This window comes from Giraffa tippelskirchi, chromosome 3 (assembly GCF_054371585.1).
Source record: "Giraffa tippelskirchi isolate mGirTip1 chromosome 3, T2T-mGirTip1v1.2.pri, whole genome shotgun sequence".
Lineage (NCBI taxonomy): Eukaryota > Metazoa > Chordata > Mammalia > Artiodactyla > Giraffidae > Giraffa > Giraffa tippelskirchi.
The window spans coordinates 156,966,060-156,984,920 of NC_137277.1; the positions used below are offsets into that span (position 1 = coordinate 156,966,060).

At 37.0% G+C, this 18,861-nt stretch overlaps 1 long non-coding RNA gene across 1 annotated transcript in view; it reads right to left on the reverse strand.

Annotated features, from left to right (window-relative positions):
* Nucleotides 1–10,562: 10,562 nt before the first annotated feature.
* LOC145542910 (uncharacterized) overlaps nucleotides 10,563–18,861 on the reverse strand; it is a 178,604-nt gene continuing 170,305 nt past the window's right edge. The window contains exon 5 of the long non-coding RNA XR_014080246.1: nucleotides 10,563–13,546. This is a non-coding gene — a long non-coding RNA (uncharacterized LOC145542910). The remainder of the gene's footprint in view (nucleotides 13,547–18,861) is intronic.

An 18,861-nucleotide genomic window follows, 5' to 3' on the forward strand; every position in this document is an offset into this window, starting at 1 on the left:
TATTTTCTAATTATCAAAGCATCTTAACCACTTTCAACAGTGATAAGATCAGAGCACTTACATTTAGATAGCTACTGATTCAGCAAAAACATGTTTTATTGACTAAAATGTAACATAGTGTGTGTGCATGAATCTCATCCATATTTTCACCTGGGAAATTGCTAGCTCATCATCTCTGAGATCTCATAATTTTAGTTAATTCAGCTGATTTGGGGTATAGGATGCTTTTATTTCTTAGTCCTGAGACTTCAAAAGCCTTGATTATACTTGGAATGTTACTTTAACTTCATAATATGTTTTCTGTATTTTCATTAAAGGATAAATAAGACTTCTATTTAAAATATTGTGTCCTAAATTCCAACATTTTTTCTCTCAATTAGACTTTATACAGAAAAATAAGTTATTTAATTTATTTATTAATAGATAGCTGGGCCTCATGTCTATGTCTTCTTCATCTTTAAAATTAATGTAATAACACCTAACTTGCAGGTCAGTTTTAAAGATTATATGAATTTTTTATATATCTATAGACCTAAAATTACTATCAGAGTAGCTAGCCAGTGAATAGAGGTGGGTGTTATTACTGACACCACTGATAATGATTGTAGAAAATATTAAGAAAAATTTGATTAAAATTTTCTTTGTATTTACCAAAGTTGTAAAAAACAAAAGGTTCAAATGTTCTTTAAACCTGGTAGGTTTTTTAATTCTTATTTGTATAAAATTATAAAGGAAACTTTTAAAACATGCTTTTAAAAAATCTTAAAATATTAGAACTATTTTGCTTGCAAAAGACAGAAAAAAATCCACTCAAATGGCTCAAGCAAAAGAGAACTTTATTACTTGTGTAACATCAAACTAAAATGTTCAGTGTAAGCACTGGCTTCAGTTATGAGCAGCGGTGGGGGGTTAAATAATGTCACCCAGCCTTTTTCTTTTATTATTTCTTAGCTATGTTCATCTCCATGTTGTCTTCATTCTCGGGTTCCACAATGTGGCTGCTAGCAACACTAGACCTAATCTGTTAGGTTCAAATATAAAACAAAACAGCAGCAACAATAAAAAAGACTACCTCTCTGTGTGTGTTTCATTGACTATGATTGGTCAAGTTGATCATTCCTTAATCAATCACAATGTCCAGGGGAATGAGATTCTTAGCTGGTTAGGCATGCTTACAACTCTAGAAACCTGAGGCAAATGGAATTATAGTAGGGAAAGGATGGTTTCTCAGGTAAATGTGGTGATAGGTTCATCACAAGAGGAATAATCCATTTGGACCATTGCATCTAACATGTCAATACAATCAGAATATATTTGAAGATGCAGTGTTTTGCCAGTTTTCCTTCTTCTTTTCACTTTTTAAGAAACAGATGTATCCCATGATTTTGTTGTTGTATTTTCACTCTCTTCTCCTTCTCTGGTATTTGTGGCACTCGACTCTAACATCTGAGTATGGAAGGCTCAGCTCTACTTTGTGTGTCAACTAGCTTTCTTTGCAAGCAAACTTCTAACTTTCATGAGTCTGAAGGTTGGTGCTAAGCTGACCCTCTGGTCTCAGTCTTGCATCTCAGTCAGCTGCCTCACTCCTTGAACGGAAGTATATTACAGTACCTAATCCATATCAGGGGCCAAAAGTTATTGTCACTAATTATATATGTTTTCCAAATGAGGAGCTCCATTTCTCTTTCTTTGTTGGAATCTATGTCTCTTCAGAAAAATGAAATGCTCTATATGCTTTTCCATAGCATCACCTAATCTATGTATTCACATAACACTACAAATAATGGATCTCCATTGCCATAAGTATCCTAATAAATTATGCAATCTGTGAACATATTGGGAGACTATCACTGACTATATCTTACCTTTATTTGTATCTCCTCTGAGCCTAACACAATGTCTAGTGCATAGTAACAGTCAATAAATGCTTACTGTGACTGTTGCTGCTTTTATTGTTGCTCTTGCCCTTAAAACCACATGATAATCATATCAGTATCTCTTTAGCTAATCGTTTTATCCTCAGGGGAATGTCTAAGTGTGCCCAGGGGATCAATGTTTTAGAAGTCTAAATGTCTTTTTTGTAAATAAAAAAAATCTCTTTATATTTCCCATTATGAACCATTCTTTGTTATCATATGATCTCACATTTTACCATGTCTTCCATATACTATTTCTTTTCACCCAACATAGATATAAATATAGACATAAATGTAGATATAGATATATGTGAGTGAGATGAGAAAGAAGTGCTGAATTTAAGGGCTTTGAAGAAACTCTGGGGAAAGTGAATCCTGGGTTTATTGTTTCTTCAAGCAAGAAAGATGCTGTTTAATAAATTCATAGGCTAAATGTGGAAGATTATAAGTTATCATATAGATAACAGCATTTGCTGAAATCAAAATATTCTGCTATGTAGTTATTCTTTACCACAGACATCTTTTTCTACAAAAAAGAACAATAATAAAAGTGCTTCTATGACATGAAAATTATATCCACAAACTTTTATGTGTGTATATTGGGAGATGGAGTGAAGCCTTATGCAGATAAGCACTCACACTTACTGTCCTGCCTTCAGATCCAGCCTGCTGCTAGGAGGCTGGAGTTCTTCTCAGTTCTCAGGAATCTGTATTTACCACTTGAGTTAGGAATAGACTTGAGAAAGTCAAGTAATGGCTGTTGGTGTTCTCTTTCCCTCAGAATAGAATTTTAAGAATAGGAAAAGCAGGACAAGAATCTAAAACACTGAAAAAGAGAGGATGGACCTCGTACCTATGGCCAGTCCATGAGGAAGTGGGGATGAGTTACTGTCAAACAGGGGGACACTTATAGATTGACAGATGGCCTGGAGGGAAGGGAGAACAATGCATGTCCCAGAGTTTCTGATCAAAGGAGTTACATGACCTGTTCCATGTGATTCTATGATATTCTGACTGTGGGTAGAAAATAAAAGGAAGGAGGAAGAGAATAAAGAGATAAGTTTGGCAGTTCCTTATAGAGTTAAATATACACATGCCCCATGACCTAGAAATTCCAGTTTAAATATTTATCCAAGACTAATGAAAGCATATAAGCCACAAAAAGGCTTGTGCAAGAATATTTATAGCAATTCTATTCACAATAGCCCCAAATTAGAAACAGCTCTAATATCCATCAGCATAGGAGGAACAAATTGTGATATATTAATTCAGTTTAAAAAAAAAAGTACAAAGTATATGACTTCTTTTATATGAAATTCAAGGATGAACAAATTAGACAGTGGAAATCAGAACAATTGTTACCTATGAGTGGTGGAGATTATCAGGAAGGGGAAAAAGGAACTTTTGAGGTGACAAATAATGTATTAGTTTGACTGCAGTGTTTATTACTTAGATGTATTCATTTGTGTGTTGTGTGTGAAATAAGTGAAATTTATCAACTGTGTATATAAAACCTATGCATTTCACTGTAGGTGAATTTCTTTTTTCTTTTCTTTTTGGCCACAATCCGTGGCATGCAGGATCTGAGTTCCCTGAACAGGGGTCAAACCCGTACCCCCTGCTACTGAAACACAGGATCCTAACCACTAGACCACCAGGGAAGTTCCCTGTATATGAATTTTTATTCAACACACATTAAAATAACTATACTTTCCAAAGTAGTCTCTTTTGAAAAAGGAACTTGCAGAAGATGCAAACAAATAAAAACAAAACTAAAAACAAAACAAAGAAAAAGGAGATAAGTTAGGATGGGGAAAAACATTGTCTAAGAAAGTGATTCTGATGGCTTAAAACAGAGTGGTTTCTGTATAGGTGATTTTAAATTGTCAATATGGGAATTTTTTAAAAGTTGAATGAATTAGTCTTGATTGTTGGACTGAATGTTGATGTGAGAGAAAAAGATGAGTCAAAGATGATCAACTAGAATCTTTTTAAAGAGATGGACAGGACAAGAAGGGAGCAGTCAAGAAAAAATTCAATGGCTCAATTTTGAACATATTAAACATGAGACTCCTATGAGTGATTTTTAATACTGAGACTCTAGAATTTGACTGTTCTACTACCTACTAGCTCGATAAATGCCTTAGCATGTTTGTGTCTTATATATATTCTACCAAATGTAATTATAATAAGAAGACTTGCCACCTAAGTTTACTGTGTGAATTAAATTAGTTATCCATATAAAAATCTAGGAATAGTTTCTAGCATATTGTAGGGATTTATTGTTATTGCCATCCAAATAGAAATGCAGACAGTGGTTATGACTTTGGAACTCAAGAGGAAGTCAGAATTAGAGGTAGAGATAGGATTTAAAGCCATGGGAACAGAAAAGACCATATAAAATGTGAGTGCTCATAATGAAAGAAAAGAGCCAAAGACAGCCTGTTATATTATCCCAAGATTTTGAGGTTGGGAAGATGAAAACGAGTTAGCAAATAAGACTCAAAAAGAGCTGCCAATGCAGTTGGAGGAAAACCAGAAGTCTGTGATCTTCTAGATGCCAAGGAAAATATTGTTAAAAGAAAGACAATTTTATTGGATAGAACTTAATACATGAACATTGGACTAAGCAAGATGGAAATTGTTTCCAACTGAATGAAAAAATTCAACCTTCAGTGTAGTCACTGAAATGGAAATCCAAATGAAGTGACTTAATGGGAGAATGGGAGGAGAAGGGGATTATAGAAGATGAGATGGTTGGGTGGCATCACCAACTCAATGCACATGAGTTTGAGTAGGCTCCAGGAGTTGGTGATGGACAGGGAGGCCTGGTGTGCTGCAGTCCATGGGATAGCAAAGAGTTGGACATGACTGAGCAACTGAATGGAACTGAATGGGAGAGTGAGTATAAAAAGAAAGTAGAACCAATCAGAATACTTTTCTGAGAACTTTTGCTTTCTGTAGAATAGGAAAGTGTGGTAGGGAACTGGAGGAGGATGGGGACTGGGGGTGAATTTTATTCGGATGGAAGATAGTTTACCATGTTTTCAGGTTGATGGGAATTATCCCATTGTAGACATTAAGGGGATTTTCTCAGTCTCCTTTGTATGGCAACAAATTTGAAGTGGAATGAATAAACATTTGGATAAAGGGAATTGCAGCCTCCAAAAAGAGAAGCTGCGATTACCCATAAGAGTAAAACTAGGATTTTAATTATACTACTTTCCATAGTCTATTGATGTAAACAAGAAAGAGGACCTTTATTTTTAACATAAAGAATGTGGGATTGATAGCCTATGGAAGTATTTTATGGTATTACTGAACTGGTTTGCAGTCTTTTGAGAAAGAGACAAATTGATCTTTTACTAGTAAATGAAAAAATTATTTTATTCTTATATAGGACAAAATAAAGTCACAAAGTAAAGGTCAGTTTTTAATGTATAATAATAAGCAAGAAATTGACCCATTTATTTCAGGTTCTCTATGCATGTTGTCCATTCTAGCCAGATCCAATCATTCACTGTAACTTTATGCATCTTAACTTTCCCCCCCAAAATTTCTACTTCTTTATAAATGTGGCTAATAAGTTTGCAGGATCCTTGCAACTCAAGAATGTATGATTATACAACTCCCAAAATTTTTCCACTTTTTTCTTGAAATGACTTCAGCATATTTATAATGATTCCCTGACAACTAATCTCTTTCAACATTGTTTCCCAATTAGCATCAATCTATTCTAATCATTTGTCATTGCTCCATATTTTGCAGTCATTAACATTTGCTGTAATAAATGTGATCATTTGCATTTTTGATGGGCTCCTTCTAAGAGTTTTGTGTTGCTTTCTTATAAATAAGTGAATGAATGATACTAGTACTGAAAGAGTGAAGAATGCCATGTTAAGGTGCTGTTGTTGATATACAGACACAAAATATTTGAAGGGTTGCCATAATGTAAATTTTTTCCTGGAAAATTGTCTGGGAAAGTGGGGTTTTTATCACAGGGAGGCTTGAAGGAGAGGTTTAAGGACAGTTGTTGTGACCATTATTGTTCTAAAAAAAAAATGGGGGGAACAATTACTGCTCTCAAAGAGCAGTGCCCTCCTAATCATCACAAGCATATTTTTCTGTTGTTTTCAATATTTATTGACCACCTAGAATTTTAACTCTATGTGGGATGCCCAGTACAAAATTGAAAAAAGACTCCATCATGGTTATTAAAGGGTTGATTGTCTAGTGGGAAAGAAAAGCATTATGCATTGTCGCAGCCTCAATTGATAAAATCTTATAAATAATGATAATGTTCAGTAGGAAGAGAAAAATGGGGATTTACATTATAATAGTAATATCATGGCACCAGGAAAGAAAGCTTCCTTAAGAAAACGATCCTTACCTTAAGTTTGAAGAATCAGAAGTAAGCTAGATAACAAAATAAATCCAAGAAAGGAAAATCACTCCACAAGTAATTAATTCTATATTCTGCGTCAGAGATGATGCATACATACTCACACAAAGTGAGAGCAAAAGAAGAATGTGTGTATCTGTGTGTGTGTTAAGAGCTGGAGAGGAGGGGAGCAGAAGAAGCTAGAGAGGATTTTCAGGAGGGATCTTATGTAATAAGCTAAGCTATGCGCATTCCACCCTGAATGCTATAGTGGTGATATCAAGGGATTATAAAGAGAGAAGTAGTAGGATCTTACTTGCTCTCTGAACACAGCCATGGAGGCTGGTTTGGAGATGATAGGGAATGCATCAGGCAAACTCTGAGCCTCCTGCATTGTCCATCATGTCAGAGTAAAGCCTACAAATATTAGGGCAGTAGGAGAGAACCAGGCATTGTCTATAAAACATGCAAGTTTTGTATGATTCTTGGCCCTTGGGAGAGTAAAAACATCTTTTTTCCTTGAGAAAAAAGCAAATGAAAATTTCCCTCTTTTCTCTTGTAGACTGTATCAGTTTCATATTGCTGCTATAACAAATTACCTCAAAGTCTCTGTTTCCATGTAAGGTAAGATATTCACAAGTTTCAAGGTTTAAGATGTAGAAATCTTTGGAAGGCTATTATTCTGACTACCACACTGATATCTGTTAATCATTGCATTCTCCACCATAGCTATGAAATAAGACTAAAAAATTCAGTGCCTTTGTTGGTACAGACCAGATTGAGATCCTGCTGAAGTTTTGTTCTACCCTTCTTTAGCCCTGTGCATGATATGCTCTCTCACTCATCAGTTTAATATAAACAGAAGAAAGAAGCTATTTTGCTACTATAAAACCTTTCAGTTGCCTTTGACCATCTGCAAGGTAAACACAGGTTTCTGTGTCAGAATATGTTTTATATGAGCAGTTTTCAGTGATGGATGTTAGACAAGTGAAAGATTGGGGTCAAAGCATGTTGGTTATTGAAGAGGCTTTATTTAAAATATCCCCTAATTTAAATTTGCTATGAAGTTTGCTTCCAGGTAAAAATCATGCCAATAAGTTATAATAGGTACCAGAAAAGTTATCCCTTTTTATTCTCAAGTATTAAAAAATCTTTACATTTATAGAAAGAATCTAAAAATTATTATTATTGTCTAATCCTCTCAATAATGCAGTAAGGAGTATTCATTCTCTATATATTATTTTTACTTTCCAGATGATGTGGTAGAGGAATAAAAAAATTAAGATTTTGTCAATCTCAAAGCATGATAAATCAGCACCAAAAATATACTGTGTTAACTAGCCCCCTAATATTCCACTCTAAAACTTGTGGATCTATTTTTCCTTTTCATTTAACCATCACCCTCTGTTAAAAAAGAAATTTATATACTATCTGATTATACTGCTTTAACTCCTGACACATAATCTGAAAGTATTACTTGGATGTTTTTAACCATGAAAACAACCACTGCTTAGCAGTCCCCAAAGACATCCTCAATCCTGCTGAAGAAAAATAACAGATTTAGGTCTTGGCCTTTCAAATTCATTTATCTCCATGAACTCATATTTATCAGAAAATGAATACTGTTTGGACAGGTTGCTTATGATAAATGTGGAATATTTTGTAGGTGATGTTGTTACAAGGCAGGTATATTTTATGATTTAGGTTTTATAGGCTGCCCTCTGGGACTTTCTATTTATTGAATAAAGTACTCAAATATTTAGGTGAGATATATTTATGTATACACAGAGGTTTATCATTTTCACTTGTTGAATAAGAATGTTGGATTTTTTTTTTTTTTGCATTTATTCTCTTAGTAAGCCTTCTCTTTTGTATGCCTAGGTGAGCTGGTTTTTAAGTTATACAGTGTTTTCCATATGTTGCTGTCCAGCACTTGAGTAAATTAGATTCTAAAATCAGGAAGCATACATCTGTCATTGGCTTTGAGAAGGGTTTAAAAATCTTTTCCTGGCAAATCATAATCACTGATGACTGCTTATTTCATGCAAATTTTGACACACGTGGGACTATTAATGTGGCGATGCTCTCAATGAAACCATACAGCTGCTACTGAAAGGGCAAAAGTTTGAACAATACAATACCTCTTAAAGGTCTATGTGGCCAAGTCAGTGATTGAAATGCTCCCATGGGACTGATTAAGTTTCACAGAGAGGTTGATAAAAAAAAAAAAAAGAAAGAAAGAAAGAAAAAGAAAATCACAGAATTATATTAATTTGCATTTGGAATTAATTTTGAATACTTACAATCAGATAACTCCAATTTTAAATGTGTTTCACAAAAGTTTTAAAATGCTTATCTCTGAAGCTCTGGTTTAATTAACAAACCCTTCTGTATAGTTTCTGTGGTTCTAAAGATGAAATAAATGCTGATTTCTCTGTTCAACTGTACTCTCTGAAATATTTATCTATATTTTAGCAGCCTCACTTAAACTTGCCTATGTGTGGTGTATCACTATTGCATTGTTAATGCCTTAGCAATAGAATAAAAAATGATTGTGTGCGTGCATGTGTGTGTGTGTGTTTTAAACATGTTAAATTCTATTGGTACAGATGCAGGATTAGTTGACTGCTAAGGTAAAGGCTAAATAGCAGCTGTGTATAACATAGAATTGAATTTCTCACTCAGTAACTGTCCATGCTTAAGCAGTGTGTGGCTGGTTTTGTAGCTGAAGTTTTGGGGATCTAGGTTCTTTCTCTTGTCCACCATCCTTAACATGCAACTTCCACTTTGTAGTTTAAATGGCTCTTCTAGTAATATCAGCAGGAAGGAGAGAGGGACAGTGGAGGGTACCAAATTTCATTTAAAAAGTATGACCAAGAAGGTGCTTATATCATTTCCTCTCCCTTCTCATTAACAAGACTTTAATTACTGAACCACACTGAGCTGCAAGAGAGACTAAGAAATAAAGCCTTTAGCATAAGCTCTTTTAACATTAAAATGTCGGTTACTATATAAAGAAGAAGAGAAAAGATATTGGTACCCAATCAACAGTCTCTGTCATATACTCTAACAGTACTTTGGAGGGCTTTGAACATTGTAATGTGGGGACTTCTCTCATGGTCCAGTGGTTAAGACTCTGTGCTTTCACTGCAGGGGGCACAGGTTCTATCCCTAGGTAGGGAACTGAGATCCCATATGTTGTGTTTCCAAGGCCAATAAAAATATTGCAGTGTGGTGGATATCCAGAGACATGGTAGCATGCCAATGAAAATTTTATCATTGCAGAATAGGGCAAATTCTTCCATTCTTATTTTCTTTCTTCCTGTCTTCCTTTCTCTTTTCCTCCAACTCATTTCTGCCTGCCTTTCATTATTTTATTAGCTTCTATACATCAGCTATTATCTTATGCACTAAACTTCAAAAGATATTTTCTCTCTCAATAGTCATATAGAGGGAAGTAATAGATTAGGAAAATATGGTTAAGTATTATTTTAGCAATATGCTATAGACACAGAGAACCAAGTCTTCCTAGAAGGACTTTTAATTCCTAGGTGGCATTTTGGTCTTCAAAATGGAATATGAGTTGCTACATAATGCTTAGTCCTATTTATTCTCTTTGCTTTATTGAGCTCTGATTTAGTCTGAAGATCTTACTGATAGCTAGGGTGCTGAAGACCAGCACTACAGACACTAGTATTGTCCCCCATTATTTCTAGTTTTTCTCTTTCTGGGCATGCATTAGTATTGTACTTACCTTTCCAGTTTAGAAGTGGCCATGTGGTTTGCTTTGGCCAAGATACAGGAGCAGAACAAAAGTTATTACTTCGAAGTTATTATAAGTTGGTACACAATTCTCCACCTCTCTTTTGCCCTGTCACAGTGGCTGTGAAAGCATAGTTTGATATGGAGTTACAAAGCTGAGCTATCATATACAGGTCAGCTATCCTGGATAATTACCCAAATTTAAAGCATACTCCCCAGAGAAATAAATTTTTGCTGCTTTAAGACACAGAGATTTGTGGGCTGTTTGTTAAGCAACATATCCTAACCCAATCTAACCAACTCAGTCAATGATCAAGTAACTCTGCTATGTGATTAGCAGAACACCTTACCTGCCTCCTGAAAAAAATGTATGCAGGTCAAGAAACAACAGTTATAACCAGACCTGGAACAACAGACTGGTTCAAAACTGTGAAAGAAGTATGTCAATGATGTCTATTGTCACCGTGTTTATTTAACTTCTATGCAGAGTACATCATACAGAATGCTGGGTTGGATAAAGCACAAGTTGGAATCAAGGTTGCAGGGAGAAATATTAATAACCTCAGATATGCAGATGATACCACCCTTATGGCACAAAGTGAAGAGGAACTAAAAAGTCTCTTGATGAAGATGAAAGAGGAGAGTGAAAAAGCCGGCTTAAAAGTCAACAATCAAAAGCTAAGATCATGGCATTTGGTCCCATCACTTCATGGCAAATAGAATTGGAAACAGTGAGAGACTTTATTTTCTTGGGCTCCAAAATCACTGCAGATGGTGACTGCAGCTATGAAATTAAAAAACACTTGCTCTTTGGAAGAAAAGCTATGACCAACCTAGACAGCATATTAAAAAGCAGCGACATTGCTTTGCCAACAAAGGTCCATATAGTCAGAGCTGCAGTTTTTCCAGTAGTCATGTATGGATATGAGAGTTGGAACATAAAGAAGCTTGAACACTGAAGAACTGATGCTTTTGAACTGTGATGTTGGAGAAGACTCTTGAGAGTCCCTTGGACTGCAAGGGGAACAAACCCATCAATCCTAAAGGAAATCAATCCTGAATATTCATTGGAAGTACTGATGTTGAAGCTGAAGCTGATGCTCCAATACTTTGGCCTCCTAATGCGAAGAGCTGACTCATTAGAAAAGACCCTGATGCTGGGAAAGATGGAAGGCAGGAGGCGAAGGGGACGACAGAGGATGAGATGGTTGGATGGCATCACCGACTCAACTGACATGAGTTTGAGCATGCTCCAGGAGATGGTGAAGGACAAGGAAGCCTGGCGTGCTGCAGTCCATGGGGCCGCAAAGAGTCAGACATTACTGAATAACTGAACAGCAAAATCCCTCTATACGCTCATCTCACATGTTCTTTCATGATCCTACTCTGTCCAATGATGAGGTTATAGGGTAACATATGATCAAGAGTAGAAAATTCGAAAGTTTTAAATTTCCTCAATACAATAAATTCCTAGCTATCTCCAGGTAATGAATGTTTTCAATAGATAAACACGATAGTTCATTTTCCTTTGTACAAGTCCCTGGGGTTTGTTTTAGATTGGTAGATTTCAAGTTATCTTCTTTGAAAGAAAATAGGGGGAAAAATAAACATTCTGTCTATACAATCAGAAAGCAAAATACTTGATATTCACTCAGAGCACATTAAGTGAAATTAGCATCATGGAGACATGAGATGTGCCCTTTGTCTCTCCCCTTCAATCCACAACCTGTAAAACATCCATAACTCAACAAAGGTACCTCTGTCCAACATACCAGGATGCCAGAGAATTCCACATATCTGTACATCTAAATGGAAGAGGGGGGTTGGCCTGCAATACAAAAAGAAGGCAGAAGTAGGAGAATAGCAAAGGTAGTGCCTGTGATCCCAGGCCCCTGGTACAGTGCTGAGCCCACAGCCCTAGAGAATTCAGTATCTTTATAGATGAGGCAGCACTCAGGATACTGACTTCCTAGCCTCAGTGTTACGTGTGGTCGCACAGGAAACAGACAGCAAAGTCACTGGTGTCTGCAACCCAGTCCATCTAGCTGCAGAGGCACCCTCAACTCCTCCCATACCCCCTCCAGCAACAGCAACAGCAAACCAGATAGCCATGTTCAAGCCATAGATACTTGTGGCCCCCGCAACCTCCCCACTCCTCCTTTCCCCTGCTGTGGCAGATTCTGTAACCCAAAGGACCCTGGACATGGCAGAGACACCTGCCATCCTGGATCCTCAGGTGGTGACACCACAACATTGACAGGAGCAAGGCACGAGAGTTCCTGAAAACACAAGTGGGGCAATGAGGGTATATTGTGACAACTCTGACAGAAGGTGTGAAGGAGACAGAAAGTGATGAATCTCAAATACAATCAGAGGCAGGTCAGGTAGGTAAAACCAAAAGCTTGTGCTATATCTCCATCTATTGGAAAACCGAATACAGATTTCTAATTACTAACCTGTTGCATCTTTAGAATCAAGTAGGAAAAGCAAGTTTTATTTGAAAAAGAAAGGTATTCACTACTTAAAATATGTTGGCAGAAAAAAAATCTCATCAAGCACTATAAAGAATAATGGTAACAGTATCACATGCACACAAAAATGACAATTATTCAGGAATCAAGTTTAAAGTGTCAAAATACTATGATACAAAATTTAAAACAGTTGTTATGAAGAAATTTGTTGAGCTACAAAAAAAAAAAGAAAAAAAAACCTCAGAAAAGCAATCACTGACCTTAGGAATTAAATTAACAGAAAGAACCCTTTACCAAAGAAATTGAAACTTTAAAAAAGAACCAAACAAAGCTGAAGCTGAAGAATTCAGTAAATGAGAGGAAGAACACGTTAGAAAGCAATGGAAGTAGAGCAGAACATTTGAAAGAGATAAATGGTGAACACAAAGATAGAAATCTAGAAATGATACAGGTAGAAAGGAGAAGGAATTAAGATCTTTAAAAAATAAAGAACTTCTATGACAATTATCTGACTTTATTAAGAAAGGCAGTATTAGAATAATGGGTATCCCAGGAGAAGAGATGGAGAAGAAAGTGGAGATTTTGTTTAAAGACAATATCTGAGAATTTCCCAAACCTGGGGAAGGGACTGGATTTACAAGTCCATGAGGCTAAGAGAACATGTACTTACCTTGGCTCAAAAAGACCTTCTCCAGGACACATCATATTAAAACTGGCAAAGTCAATAACAAAGAATTGTAAAGGCAGGCAGGAAAAAAGGATGATAGCCTACAAAAGAAGGCCCCATATGTCTATCAGCAGAATTGTCTGCAGTATCTCTACAGGTCAGGAGAGAGTGGAAATGATATATGCAAAATACTGAAAGATAAAAAATTGTCAGCTAAAATTCCTCTACCCAACAAAGTTATCATTGAGATATGAAAGAGAAATAAAGGCTTTCCCAAGGAAATAAACAAAGCTGAGGGAGTTAATTGGCACGACCTACCTTACAAGAAATGTTGAAAGGAGTTTTCTGCCTGAAAAAAAAGGCCAAAGTACACAAAACTTTGAATAAGATAATAGAACCAGAAAATTGAAACTCTATATCAGAATAAGTTGTTAAACACTTAATTATAGGATAAAGATTAAAAGGAAAAATTAGTAAAACTAACTACAGCTAATTTGATTTGGTAATAAACTCACCACATAAAAAGGGATAATTTGAGATAATGCAAACATAAAAGGGGAAGAGGAAAAGGTCAGACTCTGTCTAGACAAATGAAGATAAGATGCTATCAGCAGAAAAAGGACTATTTTATCATGAAATATTTCAGACATGCAACCACAAAAAATAAATATAAAACAGAAACATAAAAAATTAAAAAAAGAGGAAACTGAGAAAAAAAAAATCCTAGAAAACCTCCAAACTAAAATGGCTGACAGAAACACAAGGAAAAAGAAACAATGAAACAAATTGAATGCCTAGAAGGAAAGGCAAAGGGAGGGGTCAGAAGAATAAAAAGATGTGGTTCTGTTGCTAAATCCTGTCTAACACTTTGAGACCCCACGGACTGCAGCACTCCAGGCTTCTCTGTCCTCCGCTATCTCCCAGCATGCGTGCATGCTAACTTGCTTCAATCGTGTCTGACTCTTTGTGACCCTATGGACTGTAGACCACCAGGTTCCTCTGTGCATGGGATTCTCCAGGCAAGAATACTGGAGTGAGTTGCCATGCCCTTCTCCAGGGGATCTTCCCAACCCAGGGATTGAATCCGTGTCTCTTACATCTCCTGCATTGGCAATCGGGCTCTTTACCACTAGTGCCACTTGGGAAGCCCCAGTGTCCCTCAGTTCAGTTCAGTTCAGTCGCTCAGTCGTGTCTGACTCATTGCGACCCCATGAACCGCAGCACGCCAGGCCTCCCTGTCCATCACCAACTCCCGGAGTTTACCCAAACCCATGTCCGTCGAGTCAGTGATGCCATCCAACCATCTCATCCTCTGTCGTCCCCTTCTCCTCCTGCCCCCAATCCTACCCAGCATTAGGGTCTTTTCCAATGAGTCAACCCTTCGCATCAGGTGGCCAAAGTATTGGAGTTTCAGCTTCAACATCAGTCCTTCCAATGAACACCCAGGACTGATCTCCTTTAGGATGGATTGATTGGATCTCCTTGAAGTCCAAGGGACTCTCAAGAGTCTTCTCCAACACCACAGTTCAAAAGCATCAATTCTTCGGTGCTCACCTTTCTTCACCTTCCAACTCTCACATCCATACATGACCACTGGAAAAACCATAGCCTTGACTAGATGGACTTTTGTTGGCAAAGTAATGTCTCTGCTTTTAAATATGCTATCTAGGTTGACCATAACCTTCCTTCCAAGGAGTAAGCGTCTTTTAATTTCATGGCTGCAATCACCATCAGCAGTGATTTTGGAGCCTCCCAAAAATAAAGTCTGACACTGTTTCCACTGTTTCCCCATCTATTTGCCATGAAGTGATGGGACTGGATGCCATGATCTTCGTTTTCTGAACGTTGAGCTTTAAGCCAACATTTTCACTCTCTTCTTTCACTTTCATCAAGAGGCTCTTTATTTCTTCTTCACTTTCTGCCATAAGGGTGGTGTCATCTGCATATCTGAGGTTATTGATATTTCTCTTGGCAGTTTTGATTCCAGCTTGTGCTTCTTCCAACCCTGCGTTTCTCATGATGTACTCTGCTTATAAGTTAAATAAGCAAGGTGACAATATACAGCCTTGACGTACTCCTTTTCCTATTTGGAACCAGTCTGTTGTTCCATGTCCAGTTCTAACTGTTGCTTCCTGACCTGCATACAGGTTTCTCAAGAGACAGGTCAGATGGTCTGGTATTCCCATCTCTTTCAGAATTTTCCACAGTTCATTGTGATCCACACAGTCAAAGGCTTTGGCATAGTCAATAAAGCAGAAATAGATGTTTTTCTGGAACTCTCTTGCTTTTTCGATGATACAGCAGATATTGGCAATTTGATCTCTGCTTCCTCTGCCTTTTCTGAAAGCAGCTTGAACATCTGAAAGTTCACAGTTCACATATTGCTGAAGCCTGGGTTGGAGAATTCTGAGCATTACTTTACTATCATTTGAAGTATCCCTGAGAGTTTCCTCAAATTCATGTCCAATGAGTCAGTGATGCTATCTAACCATCTCATCCACTGCTGCCCTCTTCTCCTTTTGCTGTCAATCTTTCTTAACATCAGGGTCTTTTCCAATGAGTCAGCTCTTGCATCAGGTGGACAAAGCATTGGAGCTTCAGCTTCTGTGTCAGTCCTTCCAACGGATATTCACGGTTGATTTTCTTTAGGCTTGAATAGTTTGACCTCCTTACTGTCCAAGGGACTCTCAACAGTCTTCTCTAGCACCACAGTTCGAAAGCATCAGTTCTTCAGTGCTCAGCTTTCTTTATGGTCCAACTCTCACATTCATACATAATTAATAGAAAAAACATACCTTTGATTATATAGATCTTTGTCAGCAGAGTGATGTCTCTGTTTTTCAATGTGCTCTCTAGGTTTGTCATAGCTTTTCTTCCAAGGAATAAGTATCTTTTAATCTCATGTCTGCAGTAAGATCTGAAGGGGACTTCATCAAATCCAGATGTGTCTTGTAGTGTTCTATTGGGACTTAAAAGCCAAGCATGTTTTACTTCCTAACACAGAAAATGCAACTCCATAGTCAATTTTCAGAGTGTTAAATGCTTGTCTACTTCACTTAGGTTAAAAGTTCTTGTGCTATTTATTAGTATCTATTGGTATCTTTCAACCAATCATGGTGACCATGAAAAAACTACCCACAGAGAAGTCTCATATTACAAAAATATACAAATGTGGATAGAATTGCATACGAAAACTTACACTTTATTTAATGTCAGGTTTATTTATATACTTCAAATTTAAACACATAAATGGTCCAATTTGGTGGAGAAACATTTGACTTACAAAAATAGAGATAAACATGTATATCATTGTTGTTATATGCTTAAAATGTTCTTTATTTCAGTTCATTCGCAAGGTTGTGTCTGACTCTTTGCAATCCCGTGGACTGCACTGCACAAGGCTTCGCTGTCCATCACCAATTCTGGGATATTGCTCAAACTCATGTTCACTGAGTTGGTGATGCCATTCAACCATCTCATCTTCTGTCGTCCACTTTTCCTCCTGCCTTCAATCTTTCCCAGTATCAGGGTCTTTTCTAATGAGTCAGCCCTTTTCATCAGATACCTAAAGTATGGGATCTTCAGCTTCAGCATCAGTCCTTCCAATAAATATTCAGGATTGATTTCCTTTAGGATGGACTGGTTTGATCTCCTTGCGGCCCACGGGACTCTCAAGAGTCTTCCCCAACACCACAAAAAAGCATCAATTCTATGCTCAGCCTTCTTTATGGTCTAACTCTCACATCCATACATGACTATTGGAAAAGCCATAGATTTGACTATTTGGACAGTCACTGGCAAAGTAATGTATCTGCTTTTTAATATGCTGTCTAGGTTGGTCATAACTTTTCTTCCAAGGAGCAAGCGTCTTTTAATGTCATGGCTGCATTCACCAACTGCAGTGATTTTGTAACCCAAGAAAAAAATATCTCTCACTGTTTCTACAGTTTTCCTGTCTTTTTGTCATGAAGTGATGGGACCATATGCCAAGATCTTTGTTTTTGAATGTTGAGGTTTAAGCCAGCTTTTTCACTCTACTCTTTCACTTTCATCAAGAGGCTCTTTAGTTCCTCTTTGCTTTCTGCAATAAGGGTGATGTCATCTGTATATCTGAGGTTATTGATATTTCTCCCGGCAATCTTGATTCCAGCTTGTGCTTCATCCAGCCCAGCATTTCTCATGATGTACTCTGCATATAAATTAAATAAGCAGGGTGACATTATACAGCCTTGATATACTCCTTTTCCAATTTGGAACCAGTAAATTGTTACACTTCCAGTTCTCATTGTGGCTTTTTGACTTGCATATAGGTTTCTCAAGAGGCAGATAAGGTGATCTGGTATTCCCATCTCTTCCAGAATTTTCCGCATTTTGTTGTGATCCACACAGTCAAAGGCTTTAGTGTAGTCAATGAAGCAGAAGTAGATGTTTTTTCTGTAATTCTCTTGCTTTTACTATGATCCAATGAATATTGGCAATTTGATCTCTGGTTCCTCTGCCTTTTCTAAATACAACTTGAAATCTGGAAGTTCAGGGTTCACATACTATTGAAGTCTAGCTTGGACAATTTTGAGTATTACTTTGCTAGTATGTGAGATGAGTGCAATTTTGCAGTAGTTTGAATATTCTCTGGCGTTGCCTTTCTTTGTGACTGGAATGAAAACTGACATTTTAGAGTCCTGTGGTCACTGCTGAGTTTTCCAAATTTGCTGGCATATTGCATGTAGCACTTTCACGGCATCATCTTTTAGGATTTGAAATAGCTCAGCTGGAATTGCATCATCTCCACTAGCTTTGTTTGCAGTGATACTTCAAAGACCCACTTGACTTCTCACTGCAGAATATCTGTCTCTAGGTGAGTGATCAGAGCATTGTAGTTACTTCACTCATGAAGATCTTTTTTGGTATAGTTCTTCTGTGTATTCTTGCCACCTCTTCTTAATATCTTATGCTTTTGTTAGGTAGACACTGCTTCTGTCCATTATTTTGCCATCATTGCCTAAAGTATTCCCTTGGTATCTCTAATTTTCTTGAAGGGCTCTCTAGTCTTTCCCATTCTATTGTTTTGCCCCATATCTTTGCACTGATGACTTAAGAAGGCTTTCTAATCTCTCCTTGCTATTCTTTGGAACTCTGTATTCAGATGGATATATCTTTCCTTTTCTAATTTGTCTTTCACTTCTCTTTTATTCTCAGCTATTTGTAGAGTCTCCTCAGAAAACTATTTTGCCTTTTTGCATTTCTTTTTTATTGTGAATGCTTTTGATCACCACCTGCTGTACAATGTTATGAAACTCTGTCCATAGTTCTTCAGGTACTCTATCAGATCTAATCCCTTGAATCTATTTGTCACTTTTACTGTATAATCATGAGTGATTTGATTTAGGTTATACCTGAAGAGTCTAATGATTTTCGCTATTTTCTTCAATTTAAGTCTGAATTTTGTAATATGGAGTTCATGATCTGAGGCAAAGTCAGCTCCAAGTCCTGTGGTAGCTGACATATAGAGCTTCTCCATCAAAGGCTGCAAAGAATATAATCAATCTGAATTTGGTATTGACCATCTGGTGATGTCCATGTGTAAAGTCTTCTCTTGTGTTGTTAGAAGAGGGTGTTTGCTATGGCCAGTGATTTCTCTTGGCAAAACGCTGTTAGCCTTTGCCT